This window comes from Eubalaena glacialis, chromosome X (assembly GCF_028564815.1).
Source record: "Eubalaena glacialis isolate mEubGla1 chromosome X, mEubGla1.1.hap2.+ XY, whole genome shotgun sequence".
Classification (NCBI taxonomy): domain Eukaryota; kingdom Metazoa; phylum Chordata; class Mammalia; order Artiodactyla; family Balaenidae; genus Eubalaena; species Eubalaena glacialis.
Window position 1 is genome coordinate 77,673,520 of NC_083736.1, and position 27,428 is coordinate 77,700,947.

The window sequence follows — 27,428 nt, forward strand, 5'->3', positions numbered from 1 at the left end:
GTCTTAAAGCATGTGTAGGGAATGTAAGTGGAAGAAAGATTATTCTTCTTTTGCCTAGTTCCGAAATTCAGAACCAAAACCAATGGTGGAGATTATGGGAGGCAAACTTCAATTCAATGTAATATATCTATTTTCTAATAGTTTGAGCAATCAAATAATTAAACAGATTGGTCCAGTGAGGGGTGCACTCCTCAAAACTGGAAATATTCCAAAAGAGGGTAGGATGAGACAGGAGTGATATCTTCAGGTGGAAGAGTAGACTAGATAACAGATTAGATTCTATGATAGTCACTGCTAAGATTCTGTATCCTTTCTGGCATATCATACTTTAAATTTGCTTCAGCTTCCTTCATATTTGAAGAATCAAAGGAGCTTTTGTTTATTGCTATCCTTCAACTCTGTGTTTTCAGTATGTTAAATGCCAAGGTTATTGTTTGAAGTCCATTTTCTAATAAGTAATATTTAGCTCACTGAAGCTTATCTGCTGAGTTCTACCCACTCACCCAGTCTTGCGAGATCTCCATGCAGATTATCCTTGTCAGCTTGGCAGTTCATTTTCAGGAAGGTCAGCATCAGATGTTAGTATGGAAGAAATTTTAGAGACCATCTATTCAATGACAGACACTTTAAAGCCCTTTGGTGTGGAAACTTGTAAAAGTTTTTTGAAAGTTTAAATAAGTTATAACCATTTCAACCCCCTTACTCAAAATGCTCAAAAAACCCTAGTTGATTTTGTTGGTCATAATTTTCCTTTATAGAAATCATGATTGCTTCTACATAATAAGTTATGTTTTCTTAAGCATCTGATGATATTACTGTTAATCTTCCACCTCACCCACAATGTAAGAATAAGAATTATTGGTCTATAGTTCTCAGGATTCTTATGGATTGGAGTCAGCATAGTGGCCATTTATAACAAAATGTAACACTTCGTGGTCATCTATTCCACAATTTCAATTTTGAGTTTCTTCAAACTGTTCAAGAGATGCTCTCCAGCCCTTATGATTCTCCTACACCTAGTATATTGACTAAGACTTGACAAGTGATTCTGAATAAATCTTTCTGCAATGACAAAACTGTTCTATAAATCTGTGCTGTCCAATGTGTCAGCCACTAGCCACATGTGGCTATAGTGGACTTGAAATTTGGCTAGTATGACTAAGGAGTGGGTTTATTTTATTTTAATTAATTTAAATTTAAATAACCAAATCTGGCTAGTGGTTACCATATTGGATAGAACAGGTATAGACCACCCTACACATTTAAAATAACTTTTCTCTTTCAACTTTGATTCTTTTTACTCTACATTTTTTTAATGTATTTATTTGGCTGCGTTGGGTCTTAGTTGCGGTGAGTGGGCTCTTTGTTGCAGCGTGCTGGCTTCTCTCTAGTTGTGGCATGTGGGCTCCAGAGCGCACGGGCTCAGTAGTTGCGGCACATGGGCTTAGTTGCCCTGTGGCATGTGGGATCTTAGTTCCCCGACCAAGGATCAAACTCGTGTCCCCTGCATTGGAAGGCAGATTCTTAACGACTGGACCAGCAGGGAAGTCCCCTTTGATTTACTAAACACTTTCAGGAAAGCTTTATTCTTAATTTCCCTCAGTAAAAACCAATGAAAATAATTCATGTAGTGTCTTCTCTAATCTTATTGTTAATTCTAAGACTAGCTTTTTTGTCTGTTCTCTCATTTCCCTCTTTGGATTATGGTGTAAAAATATCTGAGTTTGGAATCATATGATCAGAGCATGAGAAATAGTTCTGTGATCTTTTTACATATGGAATTTATACAATCTGAATCTGTTGAATCATGGTAATCAAGCAGTTCAAATGATTTTTTTTTCCCAATCAACCATCCATTCAGTATCATTAAGACTTTACTGTGATTAAGGTACTCTGGGATATAAGTAAGGTAATGGAGTAGAGAAGAACTAACATTTATTGAACACTTCCCATACACAAGGCATTTTTAAATCACAGAATATCTGTAACATAGGATATCTATTTTAATCCTCACGACTGCCCCTGCATAGTCTTATTACCCCTATTTTTAATAACGAGGAAATCAACAATAAGATAGGTTAAGTGACTGTACATTTTTTCTGGGTTTTTTGGTACATTTAAAATGCATAACTCTCAAAATAAAACAAGGCTTCATTTTTTAAAAGTTTTAGACTTTTTAAATTTTCTGGAAATTTCTAACCCTTACTCTATAATTGTAAAGAGAAAACAGACTACCACAGAATTCTAATAGTTTCTAATTTGTTCATCTAAAAAATACTATGACTCTGAATGGACTCTGGTATGTTTTAAGCATATTCTACCATTTAATATCTCTTTGGAAATAATTTTTTACCTTTCTTGAATGTAAAAAATGTAGTATGTAAAAAGATATTTGGGGCAGAGGTTAAAGATGGTGGAGGAGTAAGATGTGGAGATCACCTTCGTCCCCACAAATACATCAAAAATACATCTACATGTGGAACAACTCCTACAGAAAACCTACTGAACGCTGGCAGAAGACCTCAGACTTCCAAAAGGCAAGAAATTCCCCACGTACCTGGGTAGGGCAAAAGAAAAAAGAAAAAACAGAGACAAAAGAATAGGGACAGGACCTGCACCTCTGGGAGGGAGTTGTGAAGGAGGAAAAGCTTCCACACACTAGGAAACCCCTTCACTGGTGAAGACGGTGGGGGGGAAGCTTTGGGGCCACGGTGGAGAGCGCAGCAACAGGGGTGTAGAGGGCAAAGTGGAGAGATTCCGGCACAGAGGATCGGTGCCGACCAGCTCTCACCAGCCTGAGAGGCTTGTCTGCTCACCCACCAGGGCAGGTGGTGGCTGGGAGCTGAGGCTCGGGCTTCAGAGGTCAGATTCCAGGCAGAGGACTGGGGGTGGCTGCGTGAGCACAGCCTGAAGGGGGCTAGTGTGCCACAGCTAGCCAGGAGGGAGTCTATGAAAAAGACTGGACCTGCCTAAGAGGCAAGAGACCATTGTTTTGGAGTGCACAAGGAGAGGAGATTCAGAGCACTGCCTAAATGAGCTCCAGAGATGGGCACGAGCTGCGGCTATCAGCACAGACACCAGAGATAAGCATGAGATGCTAAGGCTGCTGCTGCAGCCACCAAGAAGCCTGTGTGCAAGCACAGGTCACTCTCCACACCTCCCCTCCAGGGAGCTTGTGCAGCCCGACACTCCCAGGGTCCCGTGATCCAGGGACAGCTTCCCCAGGAGAACACACGGCACGCCTCAGGCTGTTGCAACGTCATGCTGGCCTTTGCTGCCACAGGCTTGCCCCACAACCATACCCCTCCCTCCCCCTGGCTTGAGTGACAGAGCCCCCTAATCAGCTGCTCCTTTAACCCTGTCCTGTCTAGGCAGGGAACAGACGCCCTCAGGCGACCTACATGCAGAGGCGGGGCCAAATACAAAGCTGAACCCCAGGAGCTGTGTGAACAAAGAAGAGAAAGGGAAATTTCTCCCAGCAGCCTCAGGAGCAGCGGATTAAATCTCCACAATCAACTTGATGTACCCTGCATCTCTGGAATATCTGAATAGACAATGAATCTTACCAAAATTGAGGCAGTGGATTTTGGGAGCAACTGTTGACTTGGGGTTTGCTTTCTGCATCTAATGTGTTTCTGGTTTTAATTTATCTTAGTTTAGTCTTTAGAGCTTATTATCACAGGTTGATTTGTTTATTGATTTGGTTGCTCTCTTCCTTTATATGTATATATATATATATTTTTTTTCCTTTTTCTCCTTTTATGAGTGTGTATGTCTATGCATCTTTGTGTGATTTTCTCTGTATAACTTTGCTTTTACCATTTGTCCTAGGGTTCTGTGTCTCCGTTTTTTTTCTGTTTTTTTTTTTACTATATTTTTTAGCACTTATTACCATTGGTGGATTTGATTTTTGGTTTGGTTGCTCTCTTTCATTCTTCTTTATTTTTATTACTGTTTTATTTATTTATTTTTAATAATATTTTTATTTTTAAATTAATAACTTTATTTTATTTTTTCTTTTTCTTTCTTTCTTTCTTTCTTTCTTCCTTCCTTCCTTCCTTCCTTTCTTTCTTTCTTTCTTTCTTTCTTTCTTTCTCTCTTTCTTTCTTTCTTCTTCTCCCTTTTCTTCTGAGCTGTGGGGCTGACACAGTCTTGGTGTACCAGCCGGGGCTCAGGTCTGAGCCTCTGAGGTGGGAGAGCTGAGTTCAGGACACTGGTCCACCAGAGACCTCCTGGACCCACATAATATCAAATGGCAAAAGCTCTTTCAGAGATCTCCATCTCGACTCTAGGACCCAGCTCCACTCAACGACCAGCAAGCTACAGTGCAGGACACCCTATGCCAAACAACTGGCAAGACAGAAACACAACCCCACCCATTAGTAGAGAGGCTGCCTAAAATAATAATAACTTCACAGACACCCCAAAACACACAACAAGATACAGTCCTGCCAACCAGAAAGACAAGATCCAGCCTCATCCACCAGAACACAGGCACCAGTCCCCTCCACCAGGAAGCATACAAAACCCACTGAACCAACATTAGCCACAAGGGGCAGACACCAAAAACAATGGGAAACACGAACCTGCAGCCTGCAGAGAGGAGACCTAAAACACAGTAAGATAAGCAAAATGAGAAGACAGAGAAACACAAAGCAGATGAAGGAGCAAGGTAAAAACCACCAGACCAAACAAATGAAGAAGAAATAGGCAGTCTACCCGAAAAAGAATTCAGAGGAATGATAGTAAAGATGATCCAAAATCTTGGAAATAGAATGGAGAAAATACAAGAAACCTTTAACAAGGACCTACAAGAATGAAAGGGCAAACAAACAGTGATGAACAACACAATAAAGGAAATTAAAATTCTCTAAAAGGAATCAATAGCAGAATAACTGAGGCAGAAAAACGGGTAAGTGACCTGGAAGATAAAATAGTGGAAATAACTACCGCAGCACAGAATAAAGAAAAAAGAATGAAAAGAATTGAGGACAGTCTCAGAGACCTCTGGGACAACATTAAACACAACAACATGCGAATTATAGGGTTCCCAAAAGAAGAAGAGAAAAAGAAAGAGACTGAGAAACTATTCGAAGAGATTATAGTTGAAAAGTTCCCTAATATGGGAAAGGAAATAGTCAATCAACGCCAGGAAGCACAGAGAGTCCCATACAGGATAAATCCAAGGAAAAACATGCTAAGACACATATTAATCAAACTATCAAAAATTAAATACAAAGAAAATATACTAAAAGCAGGAAGGGAAAAGCAACAAATATCACACAAGGGAATCCCCATAAGGCTAACAGCTGATCTTTCAGCAGAAACTCTGCAGGCCAGAAGGGAGTGACAGGACATATTTAAAGTGATGAAAGAGAAAAACCTACAACCAAGATTACTCTACCCAGCAAGGATCTCATTCAGATTCGACGGGGAAATTAAAACCTTTACAGACAAGCAAAAGCTAAGAGAATTCAGCATCACGAAACCATTATCACAACAAATGCTAAAAGAACCTCTCTAGTCAGGAAACACAAGAGAAGGAAAAGACCTACAATAACAAACACAAAACAATTAACAAAATGGTAATAGGAGCACACATATCGATAACTACCTTAAATGTAAATGGATTAAATGCTCCAACCAAAAGACATAGACTAGCTGAATGGATACAAAAACAAGACCTGTATATATGCTGTCTACAAGGGACACTCTTCAGACCTAGGAACACATACAGACTGAGAGTGAGGGGATGGAAAACGTTATTCCATGCAAATGGAAATGAAAAGAAAGCTGGAGTAGCAATTCTCGTATCAGACAAAATAGACTTTAAAATAAAGATTATTACAAGAGATAATGAAGGACACTACATAATGATCAAGGGGTCGATCCAAGAAGAAGATATAACAATTGTAAATATTTATGCACCCAACATAGGAGCACCTCAATACATAAGGCAAATACTAACAGCCATAAAAGGGGAAATCGACAGTAACACAATCATAGTAGGGTATTTTAACACCCCACTTTCACCAAAAGACAGATAATGCAAAATGAAAATAAATAAGGAAACACAAGCTTTACATGATACATTAAACAAGATCGACTTAATTGATTTATAGAACATTCCACCCAAAAACAACAGAATACACTTTCTTCTCAAGTGCTCTTGGAACATTCTCCAGGATAGATCATATCTTGGTCCACAAATCAATCCTTGGTAAATTTAAGAAAATTGAAATCGTATCAAATATCTTTTCCGACCACAGTGCTATGAGACTAGATATCAATTACAGGAAAAGATCTGTAAAAAACACAAACACATGGAAGCTAAACAATACACTACTAAATAACCAAGAGATCACTGAAGAAATCAAAGAGGAAATCAAGAAATACCTAGAAACAAATGACAATGAAAACACAATGACACAAAAGCTATGGGATGCAGCAAAAGCAGTTCTAAGAGGGAAGTTTATAGCAATACAGTCCTACCTCAAGAAACAAGAAACAACTCAAATAAACAACCTAACCTTACAACTAAAGCAATTAGAGAAAGAAGAACAAAAGACACAAATGTTAGCAGAAGGCAAGAAATCATAAAAATTAGACCAGAAATAAATGAAAAATAAATGAAGGAAACAATAGCAAAGATCAATAAAACTAAAAGCTGGTTCTTTGAGAAGATAAACAAAACTGATAAACCATTAGCCAGACTCATCAAGAAAAGAATGGAAAAGACTCAAGTCAACAGTATTAGAAATGAAAAAGGAGAAGTAACAACTGACACTGCAGAAATACAAAGGATCGTGAGAGATTACTACAAGCAAATATATGCCAATAAAATAGACAACCTGGAAGAAATGGACAAATTCTTAGAAAAGCACAACCTTCTGAGACTGACCCAGGAAGAAAGAGAAAATATAAACACACCAATCACAAGCACTGAAATTGAAACTGTGATTTAAAATCTTCCAACAAGCAAAAGCCCAGGACCAGATGGCTTCACAGGCGAATTCTATCAAACATTTAGAGAAGAGCTAACACCTACCCTTCTCAAACTCTTCCAAAATATAGCAGAGGGAGGAACACTCCCAAACTCATTCTATGAGGCCACCATCACCCAGATACCAAAACAAGACAAAGATGTCACAAAGAAAGAAAACTACAGGCCAATATCACTGATGAACATAGATGCAAAAATCCTCAACAAAATACTAGCAAACAGAATCCAACAGCACATTTAAAGGATCATACACCATGATCAGGTGGGGTTTATCCCAGGAATGCAAGGATTCTTCAATATACGCAAATCAATCAATGTGATACACCATATTAACAAATAGAAGGATAAAAACCATATGATCATCGCAATAGATGCAGAGAAAGCTTTCGACAAAATTCATCACATATTTATGATAAAAACCCACCAGAAAGTAGGCATAGAGGGAACTTACCTCAACATAATAAAGGCCACTTATGAGAACCCACAGCCAACATCATTCTCAACGGTGAAAAACTGAAATCATTTCCACTAAGATCAGGAAGAATACAAGGTTGCCCACTCTCACCACTATTTTTCAACATAGTTTTGAAAGTTTTAGCCACAGCAATCAGAGATGAAAAGGAAATAAAAGGAATCCAAATCGGAAAAGAAGAAGTAAATCTGTCACTGTTTGCAGATGACATGATACAATACATAGAGCATATCAGAGATGCTTCCAGAAAACTACTAGAGCTAATCAATGAATTTCGTAAAGTAGCAGGATACAAAATTAATGCATAGAAACCTCTTGCATTCCTATACACTAATGATGAAAAATCTGAAAGAGAAATTAAGGAAACACTCCCATTTACCATTGCAACAAAAATAAAATAAAATGCCTAGGAATAAACCTACCTAAGGAGACAAAAGACCTGTATGCTGAAAACTATAAGACACTGATGAAAGAAATTAAAGATGATACAAACAGATGGAGAGATATACCATGTCCTTGGATTGGATGAATCAGCACTGTGAAAATGACTATACTACCTAAAGCAATCTACAGATTCAATGCAACCATATCAAATTACCAATGGTATTTTTCACAGAACTAGAACAAAAAAATTCTCAATTTTTATGGTAACACAAAAGACCCCGAATAGCCAAAGCAATCTTGAGAAAGAACAATGGCACTGGAGGCATCATGCTCCCTGACTTCAGACTATACTACAAAGCTACAGTAATCAAGACAGTATGGTACTGGCACAAAAACAGAAATATAGATCAATGGAACAGGATAGAAAACCCAGAGATAAACCCACACACATATGGTCACCTTATCTTTGATAAAGGAGGCAAGAATGTACAGTGGAGGAAAGACAGCCTCTTCAATAAGTGGTGCTGGTAAAACTGGACAGCTACATGGAAAAGAATGAAATTAAAACACTCCCTAACACCATACACAAAAATAAACTCAAACTGGATTAATGATATAAATGTAAGGCCAGACAGTATTAAACTCTTAGAGGAAAACATAGGCAGAACACTCTATGACATACATCATAGCAAGATCCTTTTTGACCCACCTCCTAGAGAAATGGAAATAAAAACAAAAATAAACCAATGGGACCTAATGAAACTTAAAAACTTTTGCACAGCAAAGGAAACCATAAACAAGACGAAAGACAACCCTCGGAACGGGAGAAAATATTTGCAAGTGCAGCAACTGACAAAGGATTAATCTCCAAAATATACAGGCAGCTCATACAGCTCAATATCAAAAAACAAACAACCCAATCCAAAAATGGGCAGAAGACCTAAATAGACATTTCTCCAAAGAAGATATACAGATTGCCAACAAACACATGAAAGGATTCTCAACATCCCTAATCATTAGAGAAATGCAAATCAAAACTACAATGAGATATCTCCTCACACTGATCAGAATGGCCATCATCAAAAAATCTACAAACAATAAATGCTGGAAGGGGTGTAGAGCAAAGTTAACTCTCTTGCACTCTTGGTGGGAATGTAAATTGGTACAGCCACTATGGAGAACAGTATGGAGGTTCCTTATAAAAACTAAAAATAGAACTACCATATTACCCAGCAATCCCACTATTAGGCATATATCCTGAGAAAACCATAATTCAGAAAGAGTCATGTACCACAATGTTTATTGCAGCTCTATTTACAATAGCTAGGACATGGAAGCAACCTAAGTGTCCATCGACAGAAGAATGGATAAAGAAGATGTGGCACACATAAAAAGAAAGGAAATTAAGTTATTTGTAGTGAGGTGGATGGACCTAGAGTCTGTCCTACAGATTTAAGTAAGTCAGAAAGAGAAACCAAATACTGTATGCTAATACATATATATGGAATCTAAAAAAAGAAAACAAAAACAGGTTCTGAAGAACCTAGGGGCAGGACAGAAATAAAGACACAGACGTAGAGAATGGACCTGAGGACACGGGGTGGGGGAAGGGTAAGCTGGGACGAAGTGAGAGAGTGGCATAGACATACATACACTACCAAATGTAAAATAGATAGCTAGTGAGAAGCAGCCACACAGCACAGGGAGATCAGATCGGTGCTTTGTGTCCACCTAGAGTGGTGGGATATGGAGGGTGGGAGGGATATGCAAGAGGGAGGAGATATGGTGATATATGTTTATGTATACCTGATTCACTTTGTTATACAGCAGCAACTAACACAATAATGTAAAACAATTATATTCCAATAATGATGTTAAAAAATAAGTAAGAAGATATTTGGCCATAACACACACGTGAAAATGCAAAGTAAATATGCTTTAATCCAGTGGGTATATGGTGCTCTCTTTTTCATACTTTCCATAAAATAATTAAATTTAAAATTTTCAGGCTGTTGTGGGTTTAAAGATAGTTTTACATGTCTATGAGTTGGGTGACATATGGGGAAGTGGAAAGATTTAAGGAGACGTTTGGGAAGAGGTGTGTGTGTGTGTGTGTGTGTGTGTGTGTGTCTTTTATTGTAAGAATTAAAAATAGTTAAAATTATAAAAGGGAATATCTAAATGAAAATAATTGTTAGTATAGATTAGCCACAGCCTTTTCATGCAGATAGGTTTCTCAATCGTGTTTGTACATGCAAAATAGTATATTTCAAAATGGAGATATTATAAAATATTGGGAGGAAATATCTTCATTACTTTTCCACTTGGATTGCAAATTTCTTAATAAATAGGATGCGACAAAATTCATCTTGATATTCCTGTATGCTTATATGAGTGCTATGTACCACATGAATGCTCAATTAATTTTATTTAATGATGATGAAGAACAGATATTTAGTAAACAGTGCCACTTTTTACTTCTCACTTCTAGCTCTCATACATATTAAAGCAAAGCATTATTTATATCAATGTTTGCCAAATTGGTCACAATATTTTTGGATTTTTTATTTCAGTGTATAGAACAAATTGTTGATCATGCAGTTAATTAGCTCACCCACGCAGCAATATAATTCAACCATTAGGCTGATCAAAATAACCATACCAAATTCTTTCAAGCTCCAGTGATTTTAGTCATATCGGCCAAACACAGAAACTGTGAAGCTTCATTTCTGTTAGCTTTGCTAAAATGTTCTATCTTTGAAAGTTTCTATCTCTGGTTCTATGGGCATGATATCTCAGAAAACTTGCGCTAAGAGGGTCCTTTTTGGAAGCAAACAAAATTTTGATGTGGCATTTTGTTGTATCAAAAGGTCTTCATCCAGGTTTCAGCATTGAAACTTGCTGAATTCTGAATATGTGTGGAACAGTTTTTGGCTTCCCCACAGTCCAAGGCTTAAATGTAATCACAGATTTCCTGATAGCTGCATAGCACCCAAAAAGGGAGCCACTTTGTGTAACTATTGTTTCAAAATCTCAGATGAAAGTTCTCTATGAAATTAATGCTAATAACCACTTGAATCATACATGGAGTTTTCAGACATCAGGCACAGCAAGATATCTGTAACATGAGACAATGAATGCTACTTGGCAAGATTTGATATTCAATTGGCATGTAGCGCTCTAATATGGATGTTGCACAGTTGGAGCCAGACAGCCGCTAATTATACAGCATGGTCAGAATAGTTAATAGCGGTATTCAATAAGTGAATGCTCACAGAAAGTAACCTCTTATCTCTTTTTTAATCATTTCCTTGCTAATTTATTCCCATACCAATCTATTACTAAACTGAAAAGTATGATTGTCAAACTCTTTTTTAGAAATGTAAAAACTTAAAAATATGAGCATTTATGTATTCATGCTTAAAAATTTTCTTTTATTGAATTACAAATAAATATAATGTCCAGTTGCAGCCTTTACAGTTATTGCAGAATGGTCTTAATACAATTATTTTGAAACATATTTATTCTGAAATTATGGTTATAAAACAGCTACACTTGGCCAATAGTGTGCCTCTATTTGTCATCATGAGCTAAGGACAAAATAGTCTAGCCTGTAAGATAGATACATAAAATTAGAAATAGCAGAAATAAAATTTAGAAATAACAAAAATAAAGGACTTTTTCTCTCACCAGGAAAATTCTATTCTAATAACCAATGTCCATATCCAATAGTATCTGTCCTGTTTGAATAAGATATAGTCATCTGATGTAAAAATAAATTAATAATAGTAATAATACTAAAAACTCATGATTATCTACAGATGGTTAATCCACACATGTTGGTGTCTAACCCAGCTGGATAAAGGTGATGGTCTTATTTTTCAAGGAACTCAATCCAGTTTGCATTATTCTCCTAATAAGCATGATATCTGGGTTAAGGCTAATCACTAGGAAAGGTGCTATAAGAGAACTATCAACATTAATGACAGACATCTTAGGTAATACCCACTAAAAGATATACTAGATGTTAGAACAAATACTCTGCTATTTAATAAAATTAATAATGAAATGGAACTTATTCAGTTAGCAGTTGTACTTTATTGTCTTATAACTAGACCCTGTCATTCGTTCAAAAGAGACACAAGTTCAAAATTCTACTATAAAATAATGAAGCCAGTTCTCATAAGCTAAAGAAAAAATCTGAAGTTAATGATTTTAGTGCTTTTCTATGTATGGGAAGATGCAAGAATCTAGGGTCACTGAAATTCTTCCTTAGATTTGCATCTTAACTATTGAGGGGCCCCGTATATCCAAAACACAGAACGCTTCCTGTTTTTCCATCCTGAATTCCCCTCAGGCCACACTGCAGTGGGTTGCAACTTAATCCTTGTAGAACTGGAAGGGCAGGCAACATTCTTTGTTTACCCTGTGTATTTATTTATTTATTTTTTATTTGCAATGTATATTTCTTTTATTGGGAGGTAAATAGTCACCTCATCTAATCTTTTTTTTTAAACATCTTTATTGGAGTATAATTGCTTTACAATGTGTTGTGTTATTTTCTGCTGTATAACAAAGTGAATCAGCTATATGTACACATATATCCCCATATCCCCTCCCTCTTGCGTCTCCCTCCCACCCTCCCTATCCCACCCCTCTAGGTGGTCACAAAGCACCGAGCTGATCGCCCCGTGTGATGCAGCTGCTTCCCACTAGCTATCTATTTTACATTTAGTAGTGTATATATGTCAATGCTAGTTCTTGCAGAGGTATGGCATCATGCTTATTTTTTCATTAATTTTATTTATTTTTGGCTGCGTTGGGTCTTCGTTGCTGTGCGTGGGCTTTTTCTAGTTGCGGCGAGCGGGGACTACTCTTTGTTGTGGTGCGCAGGCTTCTCATTGCGGTGGCTTCTCGTTGCAGAACACAGACTCTAGGTGATCAGGCTTCAGTAGTTGTGGTGTGCAGGCTCAGTAGTTGTGGTGCACGGGCTTAGTTGCTCCATGGCATGTAGCATCTTCCCGGACCAGGGACTGAACCTGTGTCCCCTGCATTGGCAGGTGGATTCTTAACCACTGTGCCACCAGGGAAGTCCCTGGCATTATAATACATTTAGCAAATTTCCGTTATTGAAAAAAAGTTACATGAAGTCAGTGTTGTCCCTATAAAAAGGTAAGGCATATGGTCGCTCTATTAGGTGTAGTGCTAATGGAGGAAACTGAGTAACATGAGTCACACTGCCTCAGGATTTAAATTACAACCGTTGTAAAATGTATACCTTTGGCAAATGCATTCACTCTTTCTGGTCTACAATATCTCAGGATACTGTTTTGTGATACTAAATAGAACCCAAAGAGGTGACTGCATTTTAATGTAGCTTCCAACACACTCACATAAATGTGTTTGTGTGTATGTTTGTGTGTGCATGTATGTGTATGTGTTTCTTAGATCAAAAGTAAGAAAAATTTTACTCAAATTTTACTTTACTTTTTGCTTCTGGCTAGAGAGAATTTAAACACAGCCTAGGATGTTGCTAATTAACAAGAATTTTTAAAGGAGATTAAGGCTCTATTATGCTAGTTTCAAGGCCCATTTTAAAGACTGTATCATGTGTTAATATAGACTTGATCTTTTTAAAGTTGTACTCTCAATGAGTTGTTTTAACTCCGTTTATACATACTTTATATATATTTATGGATGTGTTTTTTTTTTTTTGTCATGGGTGTGAAACTTTTCTCTGAATTTCACAGGCCAGTCTAGCAAGTTAAAAACTCACTTCACAACTGATCCAAAAGAACTCTAGCAGGGCCTAGAGTCACTGTTTTTGGTGGACAGGACTATTATTTGAGGCAGAAGCAGGAAAAGAAACAGTTCCTTTCTGATTGTTGGAGTAATCTTAGAGTGGGGTTTAAAGAGTACTTTCCTCTTTCACTTTCTTCCATTTCTTTGACTCACTTTTTCCCTGGATAGGTGACCACTATTCACCAGATCTTAAATTCCCAATGCTTAATTATCTTTAGTCCTGATCAAGAGGTGAGACAAGCGGAAATGTGGATATATTAAATCTCTAAACAGAAAATTAATCAAATTTCCTTTCAGAATACTTTTCCTTCTACCAACTTTTGATTAAAGCTGCAAATGGAAACCAAATTGATGAGTTTGAGTATCAAATTTTATTTTTTCATTCTTATTCACCTTAGGAGGGCACAAAGGTACCAACAGGCAGGCAGTAAGAAGGATAGAGAAGTAAAAGATCCTAGATAATCAGTACACTAGTTCTGATTGAGAGCCTACTATGCCTTATTATTGTTCAGATTATTCCTCATCTGTGCTTGATGTTCTTTCAAGATAGGTATATTATGAGGCCATTAAAGTAGAAGGTCACAGCAAAGGGATTGCAGACTCCAAACAAGAAGGAACCAATGTTTCACTTTGGTTCTTAGCATAAAAATGCACTCAGTTGTATTCATTAGATATCATTATTCATTTATCCATTGAACAAAAAAATTACCAAATGCCTACTATGTTCTTGGAACTGTTCTATACTCTGAGGATACAGTGGTATTTGAGATTAAGTCTTGTCCTCATTGATCTTACATTAGAGAAGGGAGAGGGGGCAGACAATAAACAAATAAGCAAGTAAATAAATAAGATAATTTCAGATTGTGATAAATTCTATAAGTACAATAAACAGTGATATAATAGTGACTTGGAGTGGGGAAACGTTAGATGGGAAAGTTAGAGATGACTTTTTGAAAATGTGATATTTAAATTGAGACTGAAAGTTGTAAAAAACACTTCCATACAAAAAGTCAGGGAAAGAACTTTCTAAGCAGAAAGAATACAAAAACCCTAAGGGAAAAAACAGGCTTGATGTGCTCAAAAAAAGAAATTCAACATGGCTGAATTGCTGATGAGGTAAGCAGATTATACTGGGTTTTGTAGGATATGGTAAGGTATGTAGGATTTGATTTTGTTATTAGTTCAGTGGAAAGTCACACTGGAGGACTTTCTCCATGGGGACGATTCTGAATGCTGAAAACTTACTGACAGATTGTATATGGAGCATGAGGGAAAGAGAGGAACAAAGGATGACTTCAAGGATTTTGATTTGAGCAACTGGATGGATGAGGAATACTGGAGGAAAAGCAGAGTGTTTTTTAGATGGAAGAGGGGTCAAATTTTTTGGTTTTTTCATGGTTAGTTGGATATGTCTATTAGACTTCCAAGTGGAGGTCTTGAGTCGGCAGTTGGATATATGAATTTAGATCTCAGGGGACAAGTACAAACTAGAGATATAAATTTGATAGTCATCAGGATATGAGTGCTATTTAAAGTCGTTACTGGACTTATAGACAGAGTATAAATATAGAGGAAAAGATAAGTTGGTAACAAGCCCTCAGGTGTTCCAACATTTAGAGATCATGTAGCAAAGGAGAAGCTGGGCCAGAAAAAGGATCTGGGATAGATCATATAGAGCAATAGGAGAAAAACCAGGAGAGTGCAGTCTCAAGGAAGCAAAGAGAGAAAAGAAAGTATTTCAAGAATTAGGGAATGATCCACTATATTAAATGATCCTGAGAGATAAAGTCAGGTGAAGACTGAGAAATAACATTAGATTTGGTAAAATTAGATGGTTGGTAACCTTCACAAGAGCTGTTTCAGCAGAGTGGTGGGGACAGAAGCAAGACTGACATGGACTGAAAAGTGAAAGAGAGGTGAGGAAATGGTTACAATGAGGGTGACAACCTTTTTTTGTGATGTTTTAACGTAAGAAGCAGAAAAATGAGACGGCAGCAGGGAAATTATGTGGAGTTAAGAGAGTTTTGTGTAATGCAAATCTACATGTTAATAGGAATGATCCAGTTGAGAGGGAAAAATGTGACACTGTGGGATAGAATGCTAATAATTGCATGAAAAAAAAAAAGCCATGGGAGGGCAAGAAGAGGGATCCTGAGAACATTTGGAAGAGCTGGTCTTTGATACAAGAAGAGACACTTTATCCATAACAGAGTATGTGGATACAGATTCAGGTCGGTTGGTAAATTTGCTGGTTGGAAAATGAAATAGTTCTCTTCTGACTGTTCCTATTTTCTTAGTGAAATAAGATGTGAGGTCATTAACTGGGAATAAATAACATAGAGGAGAAGTTGAAGATTTGTGGAGAGACGGAATGGTGAAATAGTTGTCTCAGAGAATAGGAAAATAAATTAGGAAATTGTAGGATTGCTAGGCAGTGCTGTTTGGCCCTTTGGAGATTTTTAATCATACATTTTAAAATCTGAAATTCATCTGAGAAGCTAAAATCCAACCTTCCATTGGCATAGTCTACTCCTGGTTCCAGGTATTGCTGCCCTAGAAAGAGCCTTGATCTGTAACAATTGGAAAAACTTCACTGGCATTGGAGAAGAGAATGAATAGGACAAGTACTTTGCCTCTGACTCTCAATACATGGGGCACCTAGTCAGGCTGTCCCAGATAGATTAGATTGACCTGCGTGTCTTCCTACATACAAATTTTGCTCCTTGGAATGTCATCACAGAGTTCCAGAGACTTCTCTTGATTTCTTTAATTTTCCCAACCCTCAGATGATGTTTTGCTCTTTGATCATAGATTTAAATTGGAATCTGCTGACTTTTCTACATTTATCATATCCTAATGGTTCCCTCCACATGGCTTTTTCATTGTCCTTTGAAATTGTCAAGGTGGACCATGGCTTAATGCTTTTCTGAACACATCTGTCTCACACATTCACAGGGTCAACCTACTTGTGGGTGCTGAACAATGGAATTAATGATTGTGCCTATGTAATACCAAATAGGGTATTACAAGATTTTCTGAAGTAAGATATAGAAGATAAATTTCTTTTGATGGAGAAAGTGGAAGCCGTATTGACTGTATTTCTGAAAAACAGGGGGAGGCTCAGCTTTTGGATACAACAACAGTGATTTCAATGTAGGGTGATCAGGATAGCCCCACTTTCTATTGGCTGTTCCAATGTAAACATGAACAGTTACCCCTGTCACTTTCATAAGTGTTCTGGTTTGGGCAATAAATTATATAGTCATTCTATCTCAAGAGGCTGATACAGTCACTGACTGTGGAGAAAAATGTCTTCATAGCTAGCTGCTATTCTTTCTGAACCCCTATGGGCTCATAAGAGTAGGGTGTCACTATCAAACTCTTAGAGGAAAACATAAGCAGAACACTCTATGACATAAATCACAGCAAGATCCTTTTTGACCCACCTCCTAGAGAAATGGAAATAAAAACAAAAATAAACAAATGGGACCTAATGAAACTTAAAAGCTTTTACACAACAAAGGAAACCATAAACAAGATGAAAAGACAACCCTCAGAATGGGAGAAAATATTTGCAAATGAAGCAACTGACAAAGGATTAATCTCCAAAATTTACAAGCAGCTCATGCAGCTCAATATCAAAAAAACAAACAACCCAATCCAAAAATGGGCAGAAGACCTAAATAGACATTTCTCCAAAGAAGATATACAGATTGCCAACAAACACATGAAAGAATGCTCAACATCATTAATCATTAGAGAAATGCAAATCAAAACTACAATGAGATATCATCTCACACTGGTCAGAATGGCCATCATCAAAAAATCTAGAAACAATAAATGCTGGAGAGGGTGTGGAGAAAAGGGAACACTCTTGCACTGTTGGTGGGAATGCAAATTGATACAGCCACTATGGAGAACAGTATGGAGGTTCCTTAAAAAACTAAAAATAGAACTACCATATGACCCAGCAATCCCACTACTGGGCATAGACCCTGAGAAAACCATAATTCAAAAAGAGTCATGTACCAAAATGTTCATTGCAGCTCTATTTACAATAGCCAGGACATGGAAGCAACCTTAGTGTCCATCAACAGATGAATGGATAAAGAAGATGTGGCACATATATACAATGGAATATTACTCAGCCATAAAAAGAAGCGAAATTGAGTTATTTGTAGTGAGATGGATGGACCTAAAGTCTGTCATACAGAGTGAAGTAAGTCAGAAAGAGAAAAACAAATACTGTATGCTAACACATATATATGGAGTCAAAGAAAAAAAAAAGGTCATGAAGAACCTAGGGGCAAGATGAGAATAAAGACACAGACCTACTAGAGAATGGACTCGAGGATATGGGGAGGGGGATGGGTAAGCTGTGACAAAGTGAGAGAGTGGCATGGACATATATACACTACCAAATGTAAAATAGATAGCTAGTGGGAAGCAGCCGCATAGCACAGGGAGATCAGCTCGGTGCTTTGTGACCACCTAGAGTGGTGGGATAGGGAGGGTGGGAGGGAGGGAGACGCAAGAGGGAAGAGGTATGGGAACATATGTATATGTATAACTGATTCACTTTGTTATAAAGCAGAAACTAACACACCATTGTAAAGCAATTACACTCCAATAAAGATGTTAAAAAAAAAAAAAAGAGTAGGGTGTCACACTATGATCACATGACCACCACCACCACCCCTAGGACCTGATCTCAAAAAAAAAAAAGTCACCATGTCAATCTGACCCTGCCTTCTATTCTGTAAGTTTATACCCCTTAGGTTCTGCCTGAAACACCTTTCTACATCTATCTAGCTGTATCAAGGCCCAGATCTGGCTTAATGAGTTTAAATTAGGCCAAAAATAGACAAGTGAGAAGTATGAAGCATCCCTCTATATAGTAGCCGAGACTCACCTACTACTTCCTATGGGATCCTTCTCCCCAAATATATCCATACTGCTTCAGCTAGAAAATCTGGTTTGTGCCCCCCAAATCCAAATTTTAGATAGCTCTCTTTTCTTTGCATCAGATATGCTATTCTCTCTTGCCTGCTAGAGAAAAAGGCCTGGACCAATGAAATTAAGTCCATGGTAGGAAAGGTAGCCCCTTTAAGAACTGATGTACAGAATGCTCAGGAACCCGTGATTCTGTCTATTATGACATCGGGGAGCCAAGATAAGAGGGACTGGCTATAGACACAAGTGAAGCTTTCTTGCCAAGCTTCACTGAAACCACACTTTCAAGAGTCATGGTTTTCTTTTTTAGTTTTGTGGGTTTTTAAAAATTTTATTTTAAAGAAGATTGCAAAAACAAAGCAGAAAAGGAAAGTCCAAAGACAAAAGAAAGATATTTAAACAATGGAGGAAAAATATTGGGTCTGTCTCATTCTTCCTGTTTGTATCAGTTTTTTTTTCCAGATGATACCTAACCTTTATCTCATCTCCAACATTATTATCAATCCAAGGTTCCTCACCACCCCCTCCTCCAGGGGTGGTTGTGGATGGACATGAACTGAAACTTAGGGATGAGTCATGGTATATATTTCACATCCAACTTAATCTTATTTTAATCAGAAAGTGCAATGGATTATTTTATAGTCTGCATCAAATTTCCCCATGTCAAAATATCTCTATCAAAGTACCTATGTAAAAATATCCTTGATTTCAATATGGCTCCATCAAAATGGCTATGTCACAATGTTATGTACCCACTCATAACCAGTATGGCTGTAAGAATAGGCTCTGTGTAGATCTGGTCTGGATCCACTTATATGCCTCATGTCTGTGTTAAAATGCCAATTTCTTATTTCAAAGTCCATATTGATACAATTTACTCTTTGCTTATATACTTACTCAAAGTATGGTCTTTAAGAACCAACTCTTTATCAATTGATTTGTATTAGCTTCCCTCCAAAACTCTGCTGTATGCTGTAACTGTTTAATGTTGCAGCTCTCTATATTCAGCTTCAGTATTCTCTGTCTAAGTTACTTTTTGTCAACTCTGTTTTGTCTGGGGATAAGCATTTTTCACACTATGACAATAGGAAGGGGGATTTATATTTAATTATTTTGACTGGAAGCTCCACGTATTGCTTAGAGTACCAGCTGAAATGAATTTTTCATTTGCATTTCCCCTTCAGTAAGCCATTCTACATCACAGAGAGAAAGATAGATAAATATAAATAGATAATAGATAGAAATAGACAAAGACCTGCTAAGTTACCACTATAATATGTAAACAGTTGCCTTTTAATAATACCTTTGCTTATTTGTCATTTTTTAGGAACAGGCCTGGAAATATCTTGACATTTAGATATTTAGCATGTGGTATCAATATGAGCCATTGTATTTCAAATTTCCTTAAAATAATGGCTAAACCTTTCCTCTCTCCCTTAAAAAAAAAACAAAATCTATGTGCAGAATCCCTGGAGTTCATCCCTTCAGAGCATCCTTCCTAGAAGTCATGTATCTCCACCACAACAGTTCTCTGGAAGAAACTACAAGTAAGCAATCCCTTAAAAGGAAAATTAAAGCTTGTAAATACTCAAAAAGAAAGAAAGCAGGATCTTATTTGGAAAGAATTTTAGCAGAAAGTTTTATGTATTTATTTTTCAGTAGGAGGTGGGGTTGCAGAGAAGGAGAGGCATAGTCAGAGATAACAGTGTTTCTAACTATGAATATATACATAATTGTGTTTATGCCAGAAGATAACACATTTCCTGAGGAAAAAAACACTGATCTAGATTAATCTGTAAGATTTTTTAAATTGTATTTCCTTCATTTCTCTAAGTATCATAATAATTTCTCAGACATTCTTAGACCATAGGAAATATTCCCTAACAAAAACCCTAGTATTAGTGAGGAATAGAATAAAAGCAGAATGATTTTCTTTGTTTTATGAAGATGCCATTGTTTTAGTATATCTGCTATATCGATCTAATGTGCCTTCTGTATGCTTTCACTTATTTGCTTCCTAGAGAATATAGTGATAAGAATCTATGTGTGTTTGATATTTTTAAAATATCCTAAAATATTTCATGTTTGTTTTTTCATTTAAAATAGCATTATGACTCATGAGCCCAAAGAGGACAATCCTTACATCTATCCATCTTTTAATTGGAATGGCCCTCTGGGAACAGCTAGACCTGAAGCAAATTATGGGGACAAGTATTCTTCAGCCATGCACATGAAGCCACTTTTCGTATGTATCATGCATTTCCCTTTCTATATATAGTTATCATCACTGTAGTTCTAGTAAAGGTAATATAATGAATACTAAGACTTTGCTATAGCAAAATGATATGACAGAATCAGTTGAGATAAAGATATGGAAAGCTTAGCTTATAAGACTCACTATCGCTACTATTTCATTTTGTAAAATGGGATTAGGAAATATGAGTCAAAGGTATAATACATATAATACTTCATATGTATTAATATACTATGTATGTAACTTAAATTTGCAATCTTTAGAAAGGAGATTTGAGGTCAAAGGAAGACTGGTTAAATTCTATGAGACTGGTCTTATGATGATCATTAAATTATCATAATTTAAGCAAGGCAACTGCTATTTTGTGTTTTAGTGTACTTAATACATTAAATAGTACATTGCTCAAGCTAATGCTGAATACTGGCTAATTGCTGATCTCTAATTACAAGACATATTAACAATTATCATGAAGTGCAAACTGTGTTTCTCTGTATGTGTTTAAAACCAGAAATCAGAAAAAAAAAGTGAAATGGATTATCATCCGAAAGTTATCTTTATGAATGTTCTTGACAAATGCAATGAATTATAGAAAAATGAAACTAATTCACCAAAAACGAATACCTTATGTTTGTTGACATATTGAATTGTTGTGTTTTTTTGTGGGGAAGGGTCATTTTTAGTTGAGTGACCACTGACAAAATAACCTTCCCCAAAAAACCCACAGTGGGGAGAGTGATATCACCAAGATGGCAACATATGTCGTTCCTGACTTCACTCCCCCTCAGAAGAAGAACTAATATCTATTCAAGAACATGGCACTACTGAAAGAATTCTATAAATAAGGGTGAGACTAAAGCACCCCCTGCACCACAGAGACCAAAGGATACTGCTTCAGAAGGATAAGAGAAGCTGCTACACAATGACTGCATTGTCCTTCCCATTGCCAGTGTAGCAACACACAGAGAGGTCTTCCCTGAGTCTCTGGTTCCTCCAGTGGGAAAGGAGAGGCCAGGGGGACAACCAACCTCCTAAGTTTCTTGGAGCCCCTACTCATGTGGGAGCCCCTACTCTGGTCTCGCTACATGGAGACTGCAGGGAAATCTGCAGGGCTCAACCACTGGGAATCTGACTGTTATGGAGAAGAGAGAAGGGGCTTGCAACAAAGATCTTGGCAGACCAAGTTCATACCTGCAGTGCCCAAGTAGTAATCCTAACTAATGGCTTTGCTCATATGCAGAACCAAGTCAGTGGTGCACTTTGACTAGGGAACCCATTAGGATACAGATCTGCCTGATTTGGGTACTCAAATGAGGAGTTTTTCTGGCCGTAGAGCCTGGACCAAGGAGTCTGAGGCAAGGAGCTGAGTCATAGATCCATCCACTGGGAAGAGTGTCTCCCAGCCCCATCTGATGAGTAGCTAGTGAGAGCACCGGGAAGTTGTGTAGCCTAGTAACACTCCAGCTGAGAGACATACAGAGCTGATTGCCCCCAGAGTAAAGCCAGTGCTGGGCATGGAGGGTTCTCTTGCTAAGCCCAGGCAGGGGGATTAACTCATAGCCAAGGCTGAGGGTAGCTCCCAACCCCTCCAGACCAGAAAGCCTGCTTGGAGAAAAATGGGGGTTGCCTGGAATGACCCTTCACTGTCCCACTCAAGCAAGTGACCTGAAACATAGCCCCACCCATTGTGGCTCCAGAGCTCCATCTGACCAGAAGAGCTGGCAAGAACCCCTAGAAGCTGTGTAACCAGCAATGCTCGAGCCAAGAGGCGGGCCTGCCCAGGCAAGGGAACTGAGACATATCCCCACTCACTGTGGACAGTATCTCTCACCCCATCTGATCAGAAAGGCTGGCAAAAAACCTGGAAGCTGTGCAGCCTAGCAGCACTCAAGGCAAGAGGCAGGCAGGCAGAGCTGATAGTTTGCAGAGCAAAGTCAATGAACCTGTTCGGCCAGAGAACTTGGAGTGCAGGTTGGCTTGAGTTAAGACAACAAAGACCTTTACTGGCTTTATGTTGCTTCTCTCACTGCACCCAGGCAGGAAAATTAATTCATAGCCCTGCTCATTGATGAATACAGCCTCTAGCCTGCCTAACCAGGGAACCTAATCAGAGCACACAGGAAGCTGCATAGCCCATCCAGCTGCCCAGATTAGAGTGGCACTTGAACAGAGAGCAAAAGCCATGTCTTTCCCCATTTGCAGAAAAAAACTGGTGGTCTCACCTGATCAGGAAATTCAGTGCACACTGTTGCCTGATCTGGGTTCCCAAACAATAAAGCCATACAGGTCCTTGCTACCCTACCAGGGAGTGAAGCTAATTCATAGCCCCATCTACTACTGAATATAGTACCCAGTCCCAACCATCTAGTAAGCCTGACCAGAGAATCCAGGAAAGTGCAGCACCATCTAACAGCCTTACTTGAGTAGGGAACCAATCCAGCAGTCCTATCCAACTGTTCTCAGCCAGTGGCACACCTTCCCGTCCCCAACCTCAGAGCTTGAACAGTTGCCTCCCTCCACCCCCAGTATAACAGTAGGCCGCACTTGCCTAAGGATATTACCAACAAATATGCCTAGAGACCCAAACTGAGCTGACTGGTGAAGATCCGTCTCTGCCAAAGCAAACCTGTAAAGTCTGTAAGAGGACCCAATTACTCAAATGTGCAGATACCAATGTAAGGAATCAAGGATAACGAAAAACCAAGAAAATATGACACCAACAAAGGAAACCAATAAAGTTCCAAGAACTGACGCTAACAAAATGGAGATCTATGAACTGTCAGACAAAGAATTCAGAATAATTCTCTTAAGGAAATCTAGCAAAATACAAGAACACACACACAAACAACTAAATGAAATTAGGAAAACTGCTTTCATGGATGGAGGTCAGGCCCGCAGCCAGAGGGAGGTGTTGTTCAGTGGAGAGGCTGCTCCGTAGGAAGACACCTAGATATCAGAGAAGGCTAGAGCTGAAAAGTACCCTGCAGGTCATCTAGTCTAACCCTCTCATTTTACAGTGAGAAGCCTAAGGTTCTGGGAGGGACAGGGCTTGCCAGGATTTAGACACCTGATTATTGGCAGAGGAGGAAAATTCCAGGTTTCTTAAGTCTTGTTTGACCTTTTTCTGCCATTAACATTTTTGAGCTCAAGGCTCTCTTTGGGGAAGACAAGCAGCTTTGCCCATATTATATAGCATATATCCAAAGCATATGCACTGATATGTTTAAGTGTTATGATTGTAAAAAGACCTTAATAAACCAGGCTTAAGTGGACTGCTCAGCAGTTCTGAAAGAAATGGTTCTTGATTACTAAACAATACAATTGTGTAGCATCAGACCTCTTCATAGCTTCCTTAGGAACTGGGGATGAGCCCTGGAAGTAGACTCTTTAAAACTTAGGAAAGCACCTGATATTTCCCCAGGTTATAAGACTATGTCTGCACTGGTTAATTGCCAGAGTGCCTGTTTGTGGTTCATTGGTTAAAAAGAATTTCAGATGAAGGGTTTCAGTCTGGGCGCTCTCCTGCCTGACTAATCCTGTCCTGATGAGTCACTGGGTCATGTGACAGCACTGCAGTGTAAGGAAGAAGGAAAAGACTTGATTCTATGGTTTGAGGAGATGTGCTTTTATAAAAAAAAATTTTATTGAAATATAGTTGATTTAGAATATTGTGTTAGTTTCAGGTGTACAGCAAAGTGATTCAGTATATATACTCTTTTTAGATTCTTTTCCCTTATAGGTTATTACAAGATATTGAGTATAGTTCCCTGTGCTATACACTAGGTCCCTGTTGGTGATCTATTTTACAAACAGTAGTGTGTATATTTTAATCCCAAACTCCTAATTTATCCCTCCTCTCCCAGATGTGCTTTTTATAATGGGAATTATTTGCATTAGAGAATGCCTTTTGGGAGTTTATGTGAGCTGAAGTAAAAGTGTCAAGTAACTGACAGATGTTGCATTCTTATGACAATAAATTTATACCTAACAATTACAAATACTCTTTTATGAATTTCATTCATATGTTTTGCCCCTAGAAGGGGCAGCTTCTAGGAAAAGATTATAAGAGGCAGCTGTCACTTTTCCATATAATTATTCACTCAATCTCAATTCAGAGAGTATCAACTGAAACAATAACATAGTTTAAAGAGTACTCCATGGTTAAGGTTGTAAACCCTTAAGGGAGATGAGTATGATTTCTCAACATTCTGTGTGTGCTTAGCCAGTGACCGAAGAACTTCTCCAGTGGCTACACTCCATTGGAGAAAGATTGTTTTTCAGTAATGATACAAGAGTGTCCCAGACCACAAAAAAATTAGCAGTTCAGTTTTAGAATTTGAGCAGCAGCACAGAGTTAAAGAACAAGTGATGAGCCAGACAGTTGATTTTAGAAAGTCATTGAAAAACAATGTTTGGATGCTTTTAAAATGAAAACAATGAAGAAATTGTTTTAGGGCATACAAGACAGTATCAGGAGTCAATGGTCCACTAGTGATCTTAGTTCATGTTAAGTTTCCCAGATATGCTGAGATTGTGCACTTGACATTACCTGATGGCATGAAGCGGAGTGGGCAAGTTCTAGAAGTCAGTGGTTCCAAAGCAGTGGTTCAGGTATTTGAAGGGACTTCAGGTATAGATGCCAAGAAAACGTCCTGTGAGTTTACTGAGGATATTTTCCAAACACCAGTGTCTCAGGAGGTGCTTGGTGGGGTATTCAATGGATTAGAAAAACCAATCAACAGAGGTCCTCTTGTACTGGCTAAAGACTTCATTGACATCATGGGCCAGGCAATCAATCCTCAGTGTTGAATCTATTCAGAGGAGATGATTCAGACTGGTATTTTGCCCATAGATGGCATGAAAATTCCTGTCTTCTCTGCAGCTGGCTTACCACACAATTAGATTGCAGCTCTAATCTATTGCCAGCCTGGTTTGGTAAAAAAAAATCCAAAGATGTAGTGGACTACAATGAGAAAAATTTTGTGATTGTATTTGCTGCTATGGGTGTAAACATGGAAACTGCCCGGTTCTTCAAATCTGACTTTGAAGAAAACGGCTCAAGGGGCAATGCCTGCCTCTTTTTTAACTTGGCTAAAGACCCAACTATTGAGCAAATTATCACTCCTCACTTGGCTCTAACCACAGCTGAGTGGTGAAGATCAGTATGAGAAACATGTATTGGTTACCCTAACAGACATGAGTTCTTATGCTGAAGCACTCTGAGAGGTTTCAGCAGCCAGGAAGGAGGTTCCTGGTCAACGAGGCTTCCCAAATTATATATATACAGATTTACCCACAATATATTAATGTGCTGGTCGAGTGGAAGGTAGAAATTACTCTATTACTCAAATTCCTATTCTCACCATGCATAACAATGATATCACTCACTGAATCCCTGACTTGACTGGATATATTACAGAGGGGCAGATCTACACAACAGACAGATTTCCCCACCTATTAATGTGCTGCCCTCATTATCAAAGTTAATGAAGTCTACTATTGAAGAAGGTATGACCAGAAATGATCATGCCAATGTATCTAACCAGCTGTATGCATGCTATGCTATTGGTAAGGATGCACAAGCCATGAAAGCTGTAGTTGGAGATGAAGCCCTTACCTCAGATGATCTTCTTTACTTGGAATTTCTGCAGAAGTTTGAGAGGAACTTTATTGCTCAGAGTCCTTGTGAAAATCGCACTGTCTATGAGACTTTGAACATTGACTGGCAGCTGCTCCAAATCTTCTCCAAAGAAATGCTGAAGAGAATCCCTCAGAGCACCCTGAGCAAATTCTACCCTCAAGACTGCAAAGCATTAACTGCTACTTCATCACTGGCTTGATGCTTTTGTGAAATACTGGTTCTGTTTTCTGTATTCCTTTTGCATTCCCCCATCCCTACCTTTGTGTTGGAGTTTACTGTGTTACCCTGTAATTAAAAACAAGGAATAGGTAACAAAAAACTGAAATTAGAAAAACAATGCATGAACAAAATGACAAGTTCAGCAAAGAAATAGAAACCATCAGAACAACCCAACCAGAAATCCTAGAGTTGGAAAATATGAAAACTGAACTGAAGAATCCAATAGAGTTTCCAAAGCAGACTCGACCATGCAGAAGAAACAATCAGCAACCTGTAGGACTGGACATTTAAAATTATCCGGTCAGAGAAGCAAAAGAAAGAAGAATGCAAAAGAGTGAAGAAAGACTATGGGACTTATGGGACACAATGAAAAGAAACAATATTTGCACGATTGGAATTCCAGAAGGAGAAAAGAAAGAGAAAGGGACAGAAAGTATATTTATAGCAATAATGGCTGAAAACTTCCTGAACCTGGGGAGAGAAATTGACATCCAGATCCATGAGGCCCAAAGGACGCCAAATAGGTTGAACCCAAGTAGGGCTACACTGAGACATTATTTAAATTGTCAAACGTCAAAGGCAATGAAGAATTTTAAAAGCAGCAAGACTAAAGAGAGAAGTTACATAAAAGGGAACCCCCATGAGATTATCAGCAGATTTCTCAACAGAAACTTTTCAGGCCAGGAGAGAATGGGATGACATT

The 27,428-nt window shown here is 38.1% G+C and overlaps 1 pseudogene; it reads left to right on the forward strand.

Annotated features, from left to right (window-relative positions):
* LOC133081825 (V-type proton ATPase subunit B, brain isoform-like) overlaps positions 1 to 26,705 on the forward strand; it is a 42,241-nt pseudogene extending 15,536 nt beyond the window's left edge.
* The last annotated feature ends 723 nt before the right edge of the window (positions 26,706 to 27,428 follow it).